We start from the raw sequence: 20,295 nt of genomic DNA, 5'->3' as shown, positions 1-20,295 counted from the left end.
TGTTTTCAATGTTCATCAGGTTGTAGCATGTATTGTAGTTAATTCCTTTTTACTGCCAAATAACACTGCACTGTATGGATATACTACATTATATCTATCCACTCAACAGTTAATGGACATTTGGGTTGTTTATACTTTCTGGCTATTAAAAATAATGCTGTTACGACATTCATTTACAAGCTTTTGTGTAGACATGTTTTTATTTCTCTTGAGGATATATACCGAGGAGTGAAACTGTTAGGTCATATGGTAACTCTATGCTTAACCTTTTGAAGAACTGCCAAACTGTTTTCCACAGCAGCTGCACCATTTTACATTCCCACCAGCACTGCGTGAACGTTCCAATTTCTCCACATCCTCAACAATACTTGTTATTCTCTTTTTCATAAACGCATCCAAGTGGGTGGGAAATGGTTTCGCTATGTGATTTCAATTTTGCATTTCCCTAATGGATAATGACGCTGAGCATCTTTTCATATGTTTATTGGCCATTTATATATCTTAACTTTGGAGAAAAGTTTATTCAGACCTTTGTCCCTTTTTTAAAAATAGACTTTTTTGGAGGATTTTTAGGCTCACAGCAAAACTGAACAAAAAATACAGAGTATGCCATATATCCCCTCCACCCCAATACACATAGCCTCCCCCATTATCAACATCCCCCACCAGAGTAGTACATTTGTCCCAACTGATGAATCTACACTGACACATCATTTCACCCAAAGTTCAGTTTACCTTAACATATAACCTATAAGGACATGTACACAACATTCAAGTATCATACAGAGTAGTTTCACTGTCCTAAAAATTCTGTGTTCTGCTTATTTATCATTCCATCCTCCCCTAATCCCTAGCAAATACGTATCTTTTTACTGTCTCTATGGTTTTGCCTTTTCTAGAGTGTCATATAGTTAAAATCATATGTAGCCTTTTTACATTGGCTTCTTTCACTTAGTAATATGCATTTAAGACTCCTCTGTTTTTTCATGGTTTGATTGCTCATTTCTTCTTAATGAATAATATTCCATTGTCTGGATGTACCACAGTTTATTTATCCACTCACCTACTGAAGGATATCTTGGTTACTTCTAACATTTGGCAACTACGAATAAAGCTGCTATAAACAACTGTGTGGACATAATAGTGTGTTTAATTTTGTTCTTCTCCTTTAATACTGTATTGGCTATTCTGGGTCTTTTGCCTCTCCATATAAAGTTTAGAATCAGCTTGTCAATATCCACAAGGTAACTTGCTGGGATTCTGACAGGCATTGCACTAAATCTGTAAATCAAGCTGGGAAGAACTGACATCTTGACAACATTGAATCTTCCTATACCTAAACGTGGAATATCACTCCATTTAAATAGTTCTTCTTTAATATTTTGATCAGAGCTTCATAGTTTTTCTCATATAGATCCTATAAACATTTTGCTAGATTTATACTAGTATTTATGCTAGGATGTCATTTTCATGGAGCTAAAGTAAATGGTATTTTTTTTTTAACATTTATTTATTTCTGAGAGACAGAGAGAGACAGAGCATGAGAGGGGGAGGAGCAGAGAGAGAGGGAGACAGCGAATCTGAAGAAGGCTCCAGGCTCTGAGCCATCAGCACAGAGCCCGACATGGGCCTCGAACTCACGAACCCGTGAGATCATGACCTGAGCTGAAGTCGGCCTCCCAACCAACTGAGCCACTCAGACGCGCCGGTATTGTGTTTTTAATTTCAAATTCCACTTGTTCATATATATATAGGAAAGCAATTGGCTCTTTTTATATTAACCTTGCTGGATTTATATCATCCTGAAACCTTGCTATAATAGTTCCAGATTTTTTGTTGACATTTTTGGATTTTCTACATAGACAGTTATGTCATCTGTGAACAAAGATGGTTTTGTTTCTTCCCTCCAAATCTGTATACATTTTACTCCCTTGTCTTACTGTATTAGCTAGGCCTTCCATACAGTATGATGTTGAAAAGCATGGTGAGAAGAGACACCATTTACGTTGCTCTTAACCTTACTGGGAAAGCTTCAAGTTTCTCACCATCAAGTATGATGTTAGCTGCAAATTTTTTTGTAGATATTCTTTATCAATTTGATGAAGCTACTCTCTATTTTAGTTTTCTGAGAATTTTTATCTTTTTTTCTGTAGATGCAGATTTCTTTTTAATTTTTTAAAATTTACATCCAAATTAGTTAGCATATACTGCAACAATGATTTCAGGAGTAGATTCCTTAGTGCCTCTTAACCATTTAGACCATCTCCTACTCCCACAACCACTCCAGTAACCCTCAGTTTGTTCTCCATATTTATGAGTCTCTTCTGTTTTGCCCCCCTCCCTGTTTTTATATTATCTTTGTTTCCCTTCCCTTATGTTCATCGGTTGATTTTTGTCTTTCTCTGCCTAATTTCACTTAGCATAATACCCTCCAGTTCCATCCATGTAGTTGCAAATGGCAAGATTTCATTCTTTTGGATTGCCGAGTAATACTCCATTGTATATATATACCACATCTTCTTTATCCATTCAGCCATCGATGGACATTTGGCCTCTTTCCACACTTTGGCTCTTGTTGATAGTGCTGCTATAAACATGGGGGTGCATGTGTCCCTTCAAAACAGCACACCTGTATCCCTTGGATAAATGTCTAGTAGTGCATTTGCTGGGTCACAAGGTAGTTCTATTTTTAGTTTTTTGAGGAACCTCCATACTGTTTTCCAGAGTGGCTGCACCAGCTTGCATTGCCACCAACAATGCAAAAGAGATCCTCTTTCTCCACATTCTCGCCAACATCTGTTGCTGCCTGAGTTGTTAATGTTAGTCATTCTGACAGGTGTGAGGTGGTATCTCATTGTGGTTTTGATTTGTATTTCCCTGATGATGAGTGATGTTGAGCATATTTTCATGTGTTGGTTGGCCATCTGGATGTCTTCCTTGAAGAAGTGTCTATTCATGTCTTTCACCCATTTCTTCACTGGATTGTTTTTTGGGTGTTAAGTTTGATAAATTCTTTATAGATTTTGGATACTAACCCTTTATCTGATATGTCATTTGCAAATATCTTCTCCCATTCTGTCGGTTGCCTTTTAGTTTTGCTGATTGTTTCCTTTGCTGTGCAGAAGCTTTTTATTTTGATGAGGTCCCAGTAGTTCATTTTTGCTTTTGTTTCCCTTGCCTCTAGAGACGTGTTGAGTAAGAAGTTGCTGCAGGCAAGATCCTGCTTTCTCCTTGAGGATTTTGATGGCTTCCTGTCTTACATTGAGGTCTTTCATCCATTTTGAGTTTATTTTTGTGTATGGTGTAAGAAAGTGGTCCAGGTTCATTCTTCTGAATGTCGCTGTCCAGTTTTCCCAGCACCACTTGCTGAAGAGACTGTCTTTATTCCACTGGATATTCTTTCCTGCTTTGTCAAAGATTAGCTGGCCATACGTTTGTGGGTCCATTTCTGGGTTCTCTATTCTCTTCCATTGATCTGAGTGTCTGTTCTTGTGCCACTGAGAATTTTTATCTTAAATGGGTATGGGATTTTGTCAAGAGCTTTTTCTGTATCTATTCATATATTTATGTAATTTTTCTTCTTTAGCCTATCAATGTGATGGATTACATTAAATGATTCTCAAACACTGAATCAACTTGCACACGTGGGATAAATCCCACTCGGTCATGGTGTATGATTCTTTTTATACACTGTCAGATTTGTTAATATTTTATTGATGGTTTTTAAATTGATGTTCGTAAGAGACATTGGTCTGTACTTTTCTTGAATTGTCCCCTCATTCATTTATAATACTAGTAACTTGTGTCCTCTTTTTTTCATAGTTAGCCTGGTTACAGACCTACCAGTTGTATCAATTTTTTCAAAGAATCAGATTTTGATTTTGTTGATCTTCTCTACTGATTTCCTATTTTCAATTCATTGATTTCTATCCTGTTTTTCATTATTTTTCTCCTGCTTACTTTGGTTTTAATTAGCAATTTTTTCTAGGTTCCAAAGATGAATCCATATGTGATTGATTCTAGATCTTTCTTTCCTCTAAGCAGGCTTTTACTGCATCCCACAAATTTTGGTAAGTTGAGTTTCCATTTTCATTTAGTTCAAATATACTTAAATTTCTCCTGAGATTGCTTCTTCGATCCATGTGTTATTTAGAAGTGTGTTGTGTAATCTTCAAATATTTGTGGATTTTTTTTAATGTTTGTTTATTTTTTGAGAGAGAGAAAGCACAAGAGAGGGAGGGGTAGAGAGAGGGAGGGAAATGCAGAATCTGGAGCAGGTTCCAGGCTCCAAGCTGTCAGCACAGAGACTGATGCAGGGCTCGAACTCATAAACTGTGAGATCATGACCTGAGCTGAAGTCAGATGGTTAACTGAGCCAGCCAGGCACCCCAAGTATTTGTGGATTTTCTTTCTCTTCTTGAATTCTAGCTGAATTCCACTGTGCTCTGACAATGTGTTCCTATTCTTTTAAATTTGTTGTGTTTTATAGAAACTTTGTGGTCTACCTTGGTGAATGTTTCATGAAAACTTGAGAAGGTCAATCTATTCTGCTGTTGTTAAATGAAGCAGTCTACAGATGTCCATTATATCCAGTTGATTGATAGTGTTAACTGAATTTAGCTATGTACTTACAGACTTTCTGATGGCTGAATCTGTCCATTTCTGACAGAGGAATGCTAAGCCCTGTAACTATAATCTGGATTTGTCTACTTCCGGTTGCAGTTCTATCAGCTTTCACTTCACATGTTTTGACACGCTGCTGTTAGGTATATAACATTGAGGACTGTTACGTCTTCTTGGAGAATGGACTTTTATCACTACATAATGCCCCTCTTGATCCCCAATAACTTTCCTTGCTCTGAGGTCTGCTCTGTCTGAAATTAATATAGCTAGTCTTACCTTCTTTTGATTAGTATTAGTATGCTATATCTCTCTTTATTCATTTAATTTTATATGTATCCTTTTACTTAAAAAGGGGCTTCTTGTAGGCAATATATAGCAGATCTTTTTTTTCATCCACTATGACAATCTTTCAGTTGGTGCATTTTTTTAAGCTTATTTGAGAGAGAGTGCGCACATGTGAGCAGGAGAGGGGCAGAGAGACGGAGAGAGAACCCCAAGCAGGCTCCATGACATCAGCACAGAACCTGACTCAGGGCTCGAACCCATGAACCTTGAGATCATGACCTGAGCTAAAATCAAGAGTCAGACATGTAACCAACTGAGCCACCCAGGCACCCCAGAATTATGTGTGTGTGTGCACGCGTGCGCGTGTGCGTGTTCATATACACATATATGTTTAAGTTTATTTATTTTGAGAGAGAGAGTATGGGAGGAACAGAGAGAGAATTCCAAGCAGGGTCCACACTGTCAGCATAGAGCCCGATGCGAAGCCTGAACTCACGAACCGTGATACCATGACCTGAGCTGAAACCAAGAATTGGATGCTCAACCAACTAAGCTATCCAGGAGCCCCTGAATTATTTATATTTTTATTGTTGGGCTGTAAAAGTTCTTTATATATTTTCTGGATACTTATCTGACGTATGACTTATAAGTCAGATAAGTCTCTTATCTGATATATGACTTCCAAATATTGTCTCCCATTCTGTGGTGTATCTTTTTACTTTCTTGATAGCATCCTTTGCAACACAAAAGTTTCTCACTTTGGTAAGTCCAACTTATTTACTTTTTCTTTAACTGCTTATGCTTTTGGTATCATATCTAAGAAGATTTCATGATTTGGTCATGATTTATGACTATGTTTTCTTCTAAAATTTTTATAGTTTTATTTATATTTAGGTCACTGGTCCATTTTGAGTTAATTTTTTTATATGGTATGAGATAGGAGTCAACTTCATTCTTTTACATGTGGCTAGCTAACTGTCTCAGCACCATTTGTTGAAAGGACAATTCATTCCCAATGTGCACCTAATTCTTCACACTGGCTCTTAATTCTGGAAGATGGTGCAACACCCTTGTTTTCCACATCATTTTCTCAAGTGTCCCCACAGCTCTATAAACTTTGCTGACAGAACCTCAGAAAAGTCCAAAAGATAGCTGAAGAACTGTATATAATACCATAAATAAATAAGTAAAAAAATAAGCAAACAAATAAGGCCTCAAAGCTATCTGTGAGATCTGAGACATTTATTCATTTATTCAATTCTCATTTGAGGTACTCCTGTTCTAAATGTGCAGGTCCAGGGCTAGGCATGGGGATGTACAGATGAACCAGACTTTTTTCTTGCCGTTGAGAAGACAGATAAAAAATAAAATAATTAGGCTGTTTTAAAAGTATGAATTTACTTAGCCCAGGGAGCACAATTGTTTCCACTCTACAGAAGGCACAGATAAGATATAAAGGAGAGTAATGACTCACTGAATATCATAGTTGCTAAGAGTGATGGGGAAAGGGTCACAGAGCTTATGGGAGAAATCAGAGACAGAGCTTAGGGCCTCAAATGACCAAATCAATGACTAGTCACAAAGTCCTCCTACAGTCACATTATGATTGTCATGGGCCCCAAGTACTTCTGTCTTTGTGGGCTCCTTCCTCCATTAAAAAAAAAATATTTAAAAATGCTCACTTCAGCAGCACATATACTGAAACTGGAATACAGAGAAGAGTAGCATGACCCCTGCACAAGAAAAATATATTTTATGACTGCATTACTATAAAGATGTATAATCCAAGCTGGACTGTATTCATTTTTTTCTTATTATTAAAGGAAATTAAGACATTTTTGTGGGTCCCTGGGCACTGTCCCTAATGGATAAGTCAGTTGTGGGTCCTGCTGTAACCCCATAGCTATGGACCAAGTGTTTTCTCCCCAGCTGCCAAGTCTTTGCTCTACTGCTTGTAAGATTTTCTCCTCTATTGAGGCTATCTGATCAATCAGCCTGAGTTTGAAGTTCACACTAAATCTTACACACTGCCTAAATCCACAATAAAAGGTAACCTCACTCCACTGGTATGAGCACTATAAAGTCACTGAAAAATCACTTGACAATAATGTGTATTCTGTGTTCAAAAAAGGTTCAGATACATTCATGAATGATCATACCCCAAAAAAGACATGTCATTGACCTGCAAACACCAAAGTCATGGGAAGCACATAGCTGGCATCTTGAAAGTAGCCAATAAATGTTTATTCATTCATTCAATCAAAAGACAAGCATAAAACAAAGTCTATTCCTTTATAAAACTTACCTTCTAATAAGACAGATAATAAACACATATAAGCATATATACACACACACATATGTATACATATATATGTACATATATGTGAATATATATATATATATATATATATATATATAAAATAAATTCTGGTAGTGTTATGAAGGAAAATAAAGCAGGAAAAGAGAAGAAAGTGAAAAAGGAGATTGTTTTGTTGACTACATTGTAGATACTCGCTTCCCCCAAAAGGTTTCCAACAAGAGAACATGCTGGGTGAGACAGCCGTTATACTTAGCCCATGTGGTAGGTCTTATTTCCTTGGGTTTTATCTCATTCCCACTTTTCACCCCAAGAAATGGCTTTAGGGCAACAACTACCTTTCTCCGTGAAGAGAAAAACATTTGTAGGTCCTACTAATCCACCACAGGTGGATATGTCACCACAGGTGCTATATGTCAATGAATAGGAAACTTCCTCAGTGACTCAATTTCCCCATATATACAATGAGGGGGTTGGTTTAGGTGATTTTTGAGGTCCTTTAAAGCTAAAATGCTGTAATAATTCTACCAAATCTAACTCCAAAGCTTCAGAGTCAGCTCTAATATTTTGACTTTCCAAACTGCCACAGTTTCCTTTAGTTACCATACAACTAAAAACAAAATGCCTTCAGTGTGGTGAGCTGTAATTTAATAGGATGCTACCAAATTACATCAATGAAACTTTAACAAATGATTACCACAGGCATGCATCAGGAATATCCATCACCAGGGGATGGCTTCTTGTCCTTGCTTCAAGTACCTGCTAACTGTAAAGGGCCCTAACCTCTGGAACCCCATCCACCAGAACAAACTTGGTATTTCAGAGGTCTCAGTTGATCCTTTCAAGTTAGAGACGGATTAACCATGCAGCTAAAGACTTCATTCTTTCGCAAAAACTAGAGACGAATGAGCCCAACCTTTGCCCTTGAGGTATTCAGTCGGGGGGGGGGGGGGGGGGGAGGAGAAAGGACAAAACAGACTATTAAACATAACATAGTATGATAAGGACATCCACTGACATTTAAACAAAGTGCTACTTAAGTGCAGAGAAAAGAGATATTAGCTAGCTCCTGAACCTGATATGAATACAACATACCAGGAGGGCTGCCTCTTCTATCTTGTAGGGACAGATGCTCTGGTCTGCTGGGTGATTAGGACAAGTGAAATACCAAGGTTCACACAGGCTCTCCATATTTGTAGCTCTCCATTCTCCTCTCATTCACAATCGTCTTAAACTCCATAGCCTTGTCAAGAATTCAGCCAATAAATCAAAGTGCAACTACCTCACTTTTAAAACAGACCTCATAAATCAGCTGGAAATCATGCAGACATTGGATCTACTTAGGCAAACTGTAAGGCCTGATATAGACAGCACACTTTGAGCAAGAAAGTGGAAGTAGGTGTTGGTTGTAACAACTGCTATGGCTGCTATCTGCTCATCACCCCCACCCCTCCTACCATCACCAGAAAGTATATCTTGCAGGCCAGCTGAGTTGGGAAGCTTTTTCAGTGAAACTTTTCAAATATATATAAAAGTAGAAGGAATAGTTTAATGACCTCTTTCTCATTCAACAATTATCAAACTTGGGGGCACCTATCATTCTTTGGTTCTTAAATTCCTTTCCCATCAAATTCATACTTCTCAGACTAGCCTCCTCCCTCTCTCACTCTTTCCTACACGCATTCCAGCCTCCTACATACTCTAAACCTTTCTACCTATTCTTTTAAAACCCAATCCATATGCCACCTCTTCCAGAAACCCTTCCAGAGCAGAACTATCCTTCCTACAAACTCCTTAAAGCCTTTACTTGCTAGCCACATCTAGCCACCTATGGAATCTCCCTTGAATTTTTCATTGCCACACCTCTTAAAGTTCAGACTTTATCCCTTGCTCTTTCCTAGGATATTGTAGTGACCTCCAAGATCATCTCCCTGACTCTAATCTTGCCAGAACAGATTCATAACATTAAGAGCAGCCACAGTAATCTTTATTAGACACACAACTGAGTATATCAGCCCCCTACTTAAAGAGACCTTAATGACTTTCTATTGTCTTTGGATTAAAGCCCAAACTCCTTTGTATGACATATAAGGTACTTCATAATCTGGTCCAACCAGCTATTTATCTCACCAGTCTCCCCCAAATGGCTTGTACTCCAGCCACAATCCAGGAATGAACCACCTACCATTCTAACATGCTCTTCCCTTTTATACCTTGGTGCTTTGGCCAGTGCCATCTTCTCTCCTTAGAATTCTTTCCTCATCTTCACTGTCCATCTCTATTCACTCTCAAAGATGCAGTTCAAGTATTACCTCCTTCAAAAGATATTCTCCAACTTTATACATTCACACTGCATTCAACAACTGTTAGGTGAGCATATGTTGAACTCTAGACTGGAAATACAATAATAAATAACAGCTCTCACTCTCAAGATACTTAAGAGTCTAATAGATTTCCTCAGGTGAAGTGTTCCTCTTCTGCAGAAATTTGCAATTTGTACATTATCTCCAAGGTCACATTTATTACTTTTTATACTTGTTTCTGAGTCTGTTTCCATAACTAAACTCTAATCATCTTCAGGTCAAGGATCTTTTCTTTTTTTAAAAGCTTTGTTGAGGAACAGCATCCATTTTAGGTGGACAACTGAATGACTGTTCGTATATTTACAGGGTTGTGCAACCATCTTTTTTAATCTATTTTTTAATTTTAACTTTAGTTTTATTTTGAGAGAGAGACAGAGAGCAAATGGGGGGATGGGCTAAGAGAGAGGGAGAGAGAGAATCCCAATAGGCTGCACTGTGTCAGCACAGAGCCTGATGTGGGGCTTGAACTTACGAACTGTGAGATCAAAACCTGATCTGAAACCAAGAGTCACTTAACCAACTGAGCCACCCAGGTACCCCTGTGCAACCATCTTATTTTAAATCATTTCTATCACTTTAAAAACAAACCTCATGTTCATCTCATCTGCAACACCCCCAGACCTAATCAACCACTAATCTACTTTATTTCTCTATAGATTTGCCTCTTTTGGACCTTTCATATAAATGAAACCATACAAAATGCAGTTCTGACTGGCTTCTTTCAGACACCATAATGTTTTAAGGATCATCCATGCTCTAGCATGTATCAGTAGCTCACTCCTTTTTCTCGCCAAGTAATATTCCACCATATGGATATACATTTTATTCATCCATTCAGCAATTGAGGGACATTTTGGTTGTTTCTACTTTTGGGCTATTATGAAAATATTGCTAAGAACATTTGTGTACAAGCTTTTGTGTGGACACATGTTTTTATTTCTAAAGTATATATCTTAGGAGAGGAATTGCTGGGTCATATGGTACTTCTATGCTTAACCTTTTGAGGAACCATGAAACTGTTTTCCACAGCTGTTGCACCCCTTTACATTTCTACTAGCAGTGCATGAAGGTGCCAGTACCTCCACCTCCTTGACAACACTTGTTATTATGTCTTTTTTTATTATAGTATCATGGTGAGTATGAAGTGGTATCTCATTGTGTTTTTTAAAAAAAATTTTTTTTAATGTTTATTTATTATTGAGAGACAGAGAGAGACAGAGCATGAGCATGGGAGGGGCAGACAGACAGGGAGACACAGAATCTGAAGCAGGCTCCAGGCTCCAAGCTGTCAGCACAGAGTCTGACGCAGGGCTCAAACTCACAAACCGCGAGATCATGGCCTGAGCTGAAGGTGGACGCTCAACTGACTGAGCCATCCAGGCGCCCCTCATTGTGGTTTTGATTTGCATTTCTCTGATGACTACTGATATTTAACTTCTTTTCAGGCACTTATTGGCCATTTGTATACTTTCTTTGGAGAAAAGTCAATTCAGATCATTTGTCCGTTTCTTATTGGGTTATTTAGCTCTCTCTTGTTGAGTTGTGAGAGGTCTTTATATATCCTGAATGTAAGTTCTTCATCAGATATACTATTTGCAAATATTTTCTCCTATTTAGCAATCTTACTGGATGTGAACTGGGTGTGAGCATCACTTGAATCTTACTTTCCTTTGTTTCAAAGAACTAGCCTGTAATCTGGTACAATGTATGTGTTCAATAAATGTTAGATGGATGTTATGCCTTACTCGTTCAGCATCCCCCTCTTACTTCACACCTAGCACTAGACACAAACAAAGCACATGCTTCGGAAATAAACAGAGACTGAGTAACAGTCTCGAACAAACAGTGGGGATGATGTCAAATAAAATAGCCAAACAGAATTTTTCACATTTCTTCTCCCCCACCTAAGACTTCTCCTTTGGTCCTTCCTATTTCAATACATATACCATCAACCATGGCATTGCCAATTACTTAAAGCAAAACAAATCCCAAAACCTGGAAGTCAAGCTTATTTTCCTTCCCTTCTATCTGATATCCAATCCACCAGCAAGTCCTGTAGGCTCTACTTCAAAACATATTCTAAATTCATCCACTTCTCCCCATCATCTATGCTACCGCACCCCCAACACTATCAGGTCTCACCTGAACTACTGCAAATCTCCTAACAGCTCTTCTTGAATGCCCCTTACAATGCATTCTCCTTAAAGCAGCCAGAAAGATTGTTTTAAAAATGCAAACCAGGGGCGCCTGGGTGGCTCAGTCGGTTGAGTGACCGACTTCGGCTCAGGTCATGATCTCATGGTTTGTGAGTTCGAGCCCCACGTCGGGCTCTGTGCTGCCAGCTCAGAGCCTGGAGCCTGCTTCTGATTCTGTGTCTCCCTCTCTCTCTGACCCTCCCCCACTCATGCTCTGTCTCTCTCTGCCTCAGAAATAAACATTAAAAAAAAAATTAAAAAAAAAAATGCAAACCAGCTCACCTCACTCCTATCTTTCAAACCATCCAAAATCTTTTCATTGTACTCTCAGGAAAATTCAACATGCTTAGCAGCATCGATGAGGCCTTACAGATCTGACTGTGCCAAACTCCCTGACCTGACTGGTCTTATTTTTTCCTTGCTCACTATGATTCACACACACTGGCTTTCTCTTTGGTCCCAAGACATGCCTAACTCATTCCACTGATTTATACTTCTCCCTCCACTTGACACATGTCTGCCTCCAATTGCCTCCAATCTTCCAATTGCCAGATCTTCTTCACTCAGGTGTTGGTTCAAATATCACCTCATAGACTGTTCATAACCTTTCCTAGTTGTTCTCTATCACATCACCCTACACTCCTCAGAGCACTTGTCACCATTTGGAGTTATCCTGTTTGCTACTTGTTACCTGCATGCCCCCATTAGAAAGTAAACTTCACAAGAGCAAGGACCTTCGTTGTCTTGTTCATTGCTGAGTTACTGGGACCTAGGAAAATGCATGACATATTGAAGGTACAAGTACTGAGGAAGGAAAGATTGAATTAACAATCCAGATTACATATTTAATAAATGCTTCATGAATGCGTGAGTGAATGAATTAGGGGGAGGAATGAAAAGCACACAAAAATAAGTGGAAGCACGGTTACTTGATATTTTTATAGCTGCTCACTTTTCTCCACCTTCACTGCCTTTGCTTCTGCTCAGATCCTCATTATCTCTTAGCTACCAAAGTACTCCCAACTAATTTCTTCTTTCCCCACCTGGATCCCTCCAAAATAGCTTCTACACTTCTATCAGACTTGATCACTCTGAGACATAGATCTGAACATGTTTTAAACCCAAGCTTCTTAGCATATTGTTAAAAAGGTCTCTCCAACCTTACTGCTCATTGTTATCCCCTTACATTTAGCCTGTACTCAGTTTTACAGAAATTCTTAAAGTTCCCAGGATCTGCCTCCAAACCTTTGCAGATCTTTTCACTTTGCTGGACCACTCTTCCCTACCTCATAGACTATCTATTGAACTCAAGTTTAATCCTTAAGAACAAACGCAAGCTTCTTCTCTGTTAAGTCTTTAATGATCCCCCTAAGCAGAGTTAATCACTCCTTCCTTTCTGTCACCACGGTATATAACACACAACTTACACTATACCACAATTATTTGTTTCCATGTCTGTCTTCCCCTATATGACTATTAATCCCCTGAGAATGGGAGCCAGGCGTTCATCTTTGTGTCCTCCTTGCATAGTATTTGGCATATATAAGCACTCAATAACTGATGACTGAGTTAAAACATACCTTAACTCCTCAGCCTGGCATTCAAAATCAACCTTGTATGGGCCCCAACTTATATTTCTAGATTTAGCACTTAGTCCTCAGCTACTTGATGATCTCCACAAATACATCCTTCTTTTTCACATTTACTTGGGGCCTTTATTCCTGATGCTCTCTAGTGAAATTTAGAACATCCATTAAGGTCCAGGTCAGAAGGCTCCTTCTCAAAGAAGACTTCCTTAACCCTATCAATGAGAAGGGATTTACTTCCCCCATAGTATTTTGTTTTTTCTACTGATAAGGTAATTAGGACCTTTTTTTTTTTTTTAAGTATATATATTTATTTTTGAGAGAGAGAGAGAGCACAAGTGAGGGAGGGAGACACAGAATCCGAAGCAGGCTCCAGGCTCTGAGCTGTCAGCGCAGAGCCCAACGCAGGGCTTAAACCCACAAACCATGAGATCATGACTGAAGCCAAAGTCAGACGCTTAACTGACTGAGCCACCCAGGTGCCCCACTGGACCTTTTATTTTATAATTATAGCCACTGCATTTCCAACTGGACTACATGTCCCATTTTCTAACAGAACTATAAGCTCCTTGAAACATGAATTAGCATCTTCTCTCTCAACCCAAGTGCCTAACATAGCCCCTTGCACAAAAAGCAATCATCAACAAATATTTTATTAGTGAAGAATAATATGCTTAAGGATTAGAGATTTCATGCTTCCATTCCTTCACATGGTAAACTTTTACCCCTCAAGAATCAGCCCAATGATGGTGCATATGGATGGCTCATCGGTTGAGGGTCCAGCTCTTGATTTTGGCTCTGGTCATGATCTCAAGGTTCAAGAGTTTGAGCCCCTTGTTGGGCTCTGTGATGGGGGTTCAGAGCCTGCTTGGGACTCTCTCTCTCTGTTTGTCCCATCCCTGGTTCTGGCTCTCTCTCTCTCTCTCAAAACAAATAAACTCATAAAAAAAAAAAAAAGAATCAATCCAATGTCCTATCCTCTCTGAAGTCTTCCCTAACACTCCCAAATACAATTATGCACTCCATCCATGTACCTGTGGTACCTTGTGCATAACTCTACTCATAATACTTTATGTCATTATCACTTCCTCTCCCTACTAGACTGTGACCTCTTTTGGAGCAGAGATAGTCTCATTATCCATTTAGGAGTTCCCAAGACCAAAAAAGTATCTGGTATAATTAAATGTTCAATAAAAATGTGGTGAATTTTGAAAACAGTGAGTCCATGTTATAGAGTACACCAGCAACAGAGATCATGGAATCCTATCACCAAGTTCAAATCCCACCTCCACTTACAACCTATGCAATTTGAATAAATTAAAATTACTTAGCTGTGTCTTGGTTTTTCTCATGTAGAAATTGAACATAATAATAGTATTAAAATAGAATAGAGCTAATGTCATGTAAAATGCTTACTACAGTGCCAGGTACACAGTATGCAATAAAAAATTAGCTATTGTTACCATAAGAATAGAGGGAGAAAAAACTGTTTCTGGAGGGTGCTGACAGACTCAAGAAGAGGTTAAGCAATGGGCAATGGAGCATTAAGTTATTGAGAACACCCTACTGGGAAAGGGGAAGGAGAACAGAGGGACCACAAACCTTGGTTTATGGCTTATGCTTATGCTCTCTGCCTCCAGTTCCCTGCTTCTTCTTTCCCCACAGTTTCTCCCTAGTTGCCCAGGGCCAAAAGCCCCATGGCCACAATTCAGCATCCCCTTGGGAAAGCTGCACTTTAGAGAGAACTAATGAGTTTACATTTACCTACCAGATTTTCCTCTGAGGAGCAAAGAGATAACAAAGGACTTCAAGAAGGAAAAACACAAAGAAATAAAGTGGAGATAAGGAATGACATCAGATGGATTACAGTGGGTTGGCTTTCAGGACAAATAGTCCCCGGTGAATTGAGCCTACACTCCTCAGAGGCATCCTCTGGCAGTGCCAGTGCTTGCATGTGCTTCCATGGTCAAAGGTGCAAAGAAAGCATCTGCATCCTGCAAAAGCAGGATCTGGAAAAAGGAACAAGGACTAAAAAGATGAAGCTACAGAGGCACCTGGGTGGCTCAGTCAGTTAAGCGTCCAACTTTGGCTCAGGTCACGATCTCACAGTTCATGAGTTCATGCCCCACATGGGGCTCTCTGCTGTCAGCGCAGAGCCTGGAGCCTGCTTCAAATTCTGTGTCTCCCTCTCTCTGCCCCTTCCCCATTCATGCTTTGTCTCTCTTCCTCTCTCAAAAATAAATAAACATTAAAAAAAAAAAATTTTTTTTAAGCTGAAACTACAGAAATAAAAATTCTAGCCCAATTTGAAGAATACTGCAACAGAGGTATTCAAAGAGGTAATAGGATGACCCAAAAGATAGCTCCCTACCATTAGAGGGGTTTAAACACAGACTGGGAGTGATCACTTACTGGGGATGTTCAACATCCCTTTAAGATTCAAGTTCAAGGGGCGCCTGGGTGGCTCAGTCGGTTGAGCATCCGACTTCAGCTCAGGTCATGATCTCACAGTTTACGAGTTCGAGCCCCACGTCAGGCTCTGTGCTGACAGCTCAGAGCCTGGAGCCTGCTTCTGATTCTGTGTCTCCCTCCCTCTCTGCCTCTCCCCTGCTTGTGCTCTGTCTCTCTCTGTCTCAAAAATAAAGATAAACATTAAAAAAAAAAAAGATTCAAGTTCAATAAACATTTGAATTTCTACGCTAGCCATTGTGAGAGATTAGGTGCTAGGAACACAGAGATAAAAAATGATACGGTTGTCCCCTCCCAGAGTTCACCACCTAATCAGGGGGGCAATACAACATGGTAAGTACTGACAGAAATCCATATAAGGTACCATGGGGCAGAGAGCAAATCCTCAGATTGTGTGCCTATGACTCACTGGTAAGGCGCAATATGGCATTAATTAAAAATGGAAATGCTTCAAAAGCAGTTTATAAGCAAATGCTGTCAGGTGATGTTGTGTTATTTCCAGAACAGATAGTTAAGTGTGTCAGCTAAGCTTTGCTATTAGATCAACATTCCTTTCATCCTGAGCCGAACCCACAATATACTGATGTCTGCTACATGCCAAGTACCAGGCAAAGCACTGAAGAATGTATAGAGATGAGAAAGACAGTCCCGGCATTCAAGGAGTTAGAACACAGAGGAGTTTTCCTCCTCTCTCTCTCCTATCCCCCTTTATTGACCAGATAACACCTTAAATTCCTTCTGGAAGTAGAAGAGTTATTAAGACATAAGCTTAATTGGAGGCACCTGGCTGGCTCAGTTGGTGGAGCATGCAACTCTTGATCTTGGGGTTGTGAGTGTGACCTCCACATTGGACGTAGAGATTACTTAAAATCTTAAACAAACAAACAAACAAACAAACAAAAACAAGACATAAGCTTAATAAAAAAGTGACTTGCAAAAAACAAGAGTGAGCTGGGGATGGGAGGTATAAAGGTATGATGAGAAACCAAATGGGAAAGATTCTCTGCAGACAGGCTATCTGCCAAAGTATGAAACTCTGACTGTATAAAAAGTCAAGGTTATATGTAGGCCTTTTTGTCTATAACTTCTCTATCACCATTTTTTTCTTCTCTCAACTTAATGTTATTAGCATGGGTTATTAACAATTATTATACATTCACTCACTCATTCACTAGTATTTACCTGATAGAAAACAGTACCTAAGTACCTGACAGGAACTGTATGAAATACAGGCAGAGTAAAATACTGGGATCCAGGACTTTCAAAGCTGCAAGAGACCTTTAGAATGTCATCTAGTCCAAACCTATCAATTCACAGATGAAGAAGTGAGGTACAGAGAGATTGAAATCTTTCATGAATTCACATTTTCATTCATTTATTGAATCATACTCTTTGCCAGACACCAGGGATATAAGGCTTTCAAGGAGAGCCTAATCTCATGGGAGGCCAACAGCATGATTCCAGTCAAATTACCTCTATAAATGAAGTCATATACTTACATAGTAGAAATGTCCACTGTAGGACAGTATTAGAAGTATACAGTACTCACAATGCCCAAAATAGTTAAAAGCACAGGTGCTGGAGTCATCTTGGATTTGAACTCCAGCTCTGTCACTTACTTAGCTATATAACATTGGGCAAATTACATAAATTCTCTACATCTCAGTTTCCACATCTATAGAATGGGGATAACCATAATAGTACCTACCTTGTAAGATTTTGGTATTAAATTAGAAAATGCATACGAAACACTTGGCACAGAGTAAGTACTCTATCCTATTTCACCTTCAGCACTCTGCCTCAGCATTCTCCTCCTGGGCCCAGGCCTCAGAATCTCAACACAGCCTTTTAAGCATCTATTATCATTTGACTCTCTCTGAGATAAAACAAATCTGCTATTCCTAGTCTAGAACCCAGGAGTACTTTTTACTACTCTGTTTTTTTCCCACTACACTATGCTATTACTCAGTTTACATACCTTAAAAATAATCCATAGAGGCATCTGGGTAGCTTAGTCGGTTAAGCATATGACTTTGGCCCAGGTCATGATCTCACACTTCATGGGTTCGAGCCCCGTGTTGGGCTCTGAGCTGACAGCTCAGAGTCTGGAGCCTGCTTCAGATTCTGTGTCTCGCTCTCTCTCTGCCCCTCCCCCACTCACACTCTGTCTCTCGCTCTCTAAAAAATAAACATTTAAAAAACCAAAAAAAAAAAAAAAAATCCAAAGATAAATAGTTAAATATCCAAGATTAAACTTCAATCACACATACCTCAATCCCCCAGTAAAATCTTGGCTTTGACCAATAGTCTCTAGAGAAGAAACTCCTGGAAACAAGAGACATTTATCAAATGTCTATCAGGAGAGACCCACAGGAAAGGGGGGGGGGGGGGGAAGGCAGTGATTACTCCTTTGAAGAAGCAAGGGACTTCTATACCCTGCCTGTTAGAGCTTTACCAGTCTAGCAGAGGAGATAAGACATGAATTGCCACTTCCTCTTTGATATACCCATCCCACCTACTCCCTAGCACAGCACCTGTGACATGTTTTTGTACTTATTTATCAGTGTTTCTCTTCTCATGTTAGTCTGTGAACTCCCTGAAGGCAATTATCACACCTTCTCCACCTTGGTATTACCAAGAATAGCACAGTGCCTGGCACATAGAAGGTGCTTCAGAAATTTGATGAATTGATAAATGAACACAGAGAAAACTATCAAAGGCAGGCAAAGAAGACATCAGTGTAGATCAGAATAGTTCCAGAAGTCAAGACAGCCTTGGGCTAGAACCTTAAAATACAGGTGGGATTTGAAACATACAGACAGGACAGCATCAACAAAGACCTGGCAGTAACCAGAAACATGATGCACCATATGTTACAACCAGAAAGTTTTAAACACGATTTAGTCCAACAGTCCAATTTTTATAGGGATGTTGTAAACATTCCATTAAAAAGCATGTACTACTAAGCAGAGGAGCTGGCATATCACAAACATTCACTAACTGGTAGCTATTATTACTATTACTCAAAAATAATAATTATCAAACACTTAGCAGGTACCTGCTGTATGCTAAGCAGCATGCTGAAGGAAGGGACTATAACAACGAGCAAGACAGACTTGAATTCTGCTCTCTAATGTAGCTAAGAGTCTAGTGGGGAAGACAGACAAAATAATCTTTGGTAGACCTGGGCTAGGAGGAAGTATGTGAGGGGCTGAAAGAAGAAAAGAATAGGGTCATCCAATCAATGGGCAGTAAGAGAGAACTGTGTGTGTCTCAAAGTGTGTCTTGAGACACATCAGGGGTTCTGAGTCCCCTTAAGTACCCCAAAGTTTCAAAGTGAGATTTTGTTTAAATAAAGGCTTTTGTGGCTAAATAAAGATGTAAAAACCACCAATCTAGTCCAATTTCCTCTTTTAATAAGAATAAAACAGGGCGATGGCTCAGTTGGTTAAGTGTCCAGCTTCGGCTCAGGTCATGATTTCACAGTTCATGAGTTCAAGCTCTGCATTGAATTCTATGTCTGTCTATGCTGACAGCTCAGAGCTTGGAGCCTACTTTGGATTCTGTGCCTCCCTCTCTCTGCCCCTCCCCTGTTCTTTCTCTCTCTCTCTCTCTCAAAAATAAACATTAAAAGAAAAAAAGAATAAAACAGGGTCCAGATGAGGTAAATTACATACTTGAGGCAATAATACCTCAAGTTAGTTGTAGACTGGGATACTTGCTTTGAACTTGAGCTGGAAACTACCCACTGATCTGTATGTCACATCATTCTGGCAGATGAACAAGCACTGGGAGTAGATGCATCCAGAATTCACAGGCACTGGCCAGGCAGGCAGTCTGGCCCTGATTGGATGTTGATGTGCTTTTCTACTTTAGGTCTCAAGCTGGGTCTCTGTGTCAAAATGATGCCTCCAATTCCTCTCTATGGTTGACCAGCTACACCTTCCAGGAGGAACTCACTGGCTCCAGGAGTAGGTCTGCTTCTGAGCCAACTATCTGGTACCCATACTTTATACTACTAATATCCTCAAGCACCATGTAGTTTGGCAAGTTGAGAGCAAGAACTGAGTTTAACCAGTTATCACAGCCTGTTTAATACCTACCCTGAGCTGGCTAGACCCATCTCTCACCTTCCTAACTACCACTAAGCTAATCACTCCTCCCAACCAGGGGTTTAGCAGAATCAGGTTATCAGTAAATTAAAGGACCTATATGGAAAAACCAATATTCCTCTGGTTAACCCCTACTTAACACCTCTCAAGAATGAAATACTGCTTCATAATTTGGAGATTAAACTTTTGTATATATAGAAAGGGGTAGTTTACTTTGGTAAGATGAGCCTGCAGTTTAGGTCTTTAAACTGAGGGAAAACAAATGCTTTGGAATCTGGAAAAAAAAAAATGGGTTTAAATCTTAGTGATACCACTTAGTAGTTGCAATATCCTCGGCATTCTCAA

At 39.4% G+C, this 20,295-nt stretch overlaps 1 protein-coding gene and 1 non-coding gene across 5 annotated transcripts in view; one reads left to right on the top strand and one right to left on the bottom strand.

The window, feature by feature from the left end:
- The window catches only part of RNF121 (ring finger protein 121), a 79,534-nt gene that overhangs the window by 55,352 nt on the left and 3,887 nt on the right, over positions 1–20,295 (bottom strand). The gene's annotated exons all lie outside the window — the stretch shown is intronic.
- On the top strand, positions 6,583–6,687 carry LOC113593827 (U6 spliceosomal RNA). Its single transcript, XR_003414189.1, has one exon. It is a non-coding gene; the product is annotated as a U6 spliceosomal RNA (small nuclear RNA).

This window comes from Acinonyx jubatus, chromosome D1 (genome assembly GCF_027475565.1).
Source record: "Acinonyx jubatus isolate Ajub_Pintada_27869175 chromosome D1, VMU_Ajub_asm_v1.0, whole genome shotgun sequence".
In the NCBI taxonomy this organism is placed as follows: Eukaryota; Metazoa; Chordata; class Mammalia; order Carnivora; family Felidae; genus Acinonyx; species Acinonyx jubatus.
The sequence above is the reverse complement of the archived record's forward strand: the minus strand, read 5'-3'. Positions and strand labels throughout refer to the sequence as shown.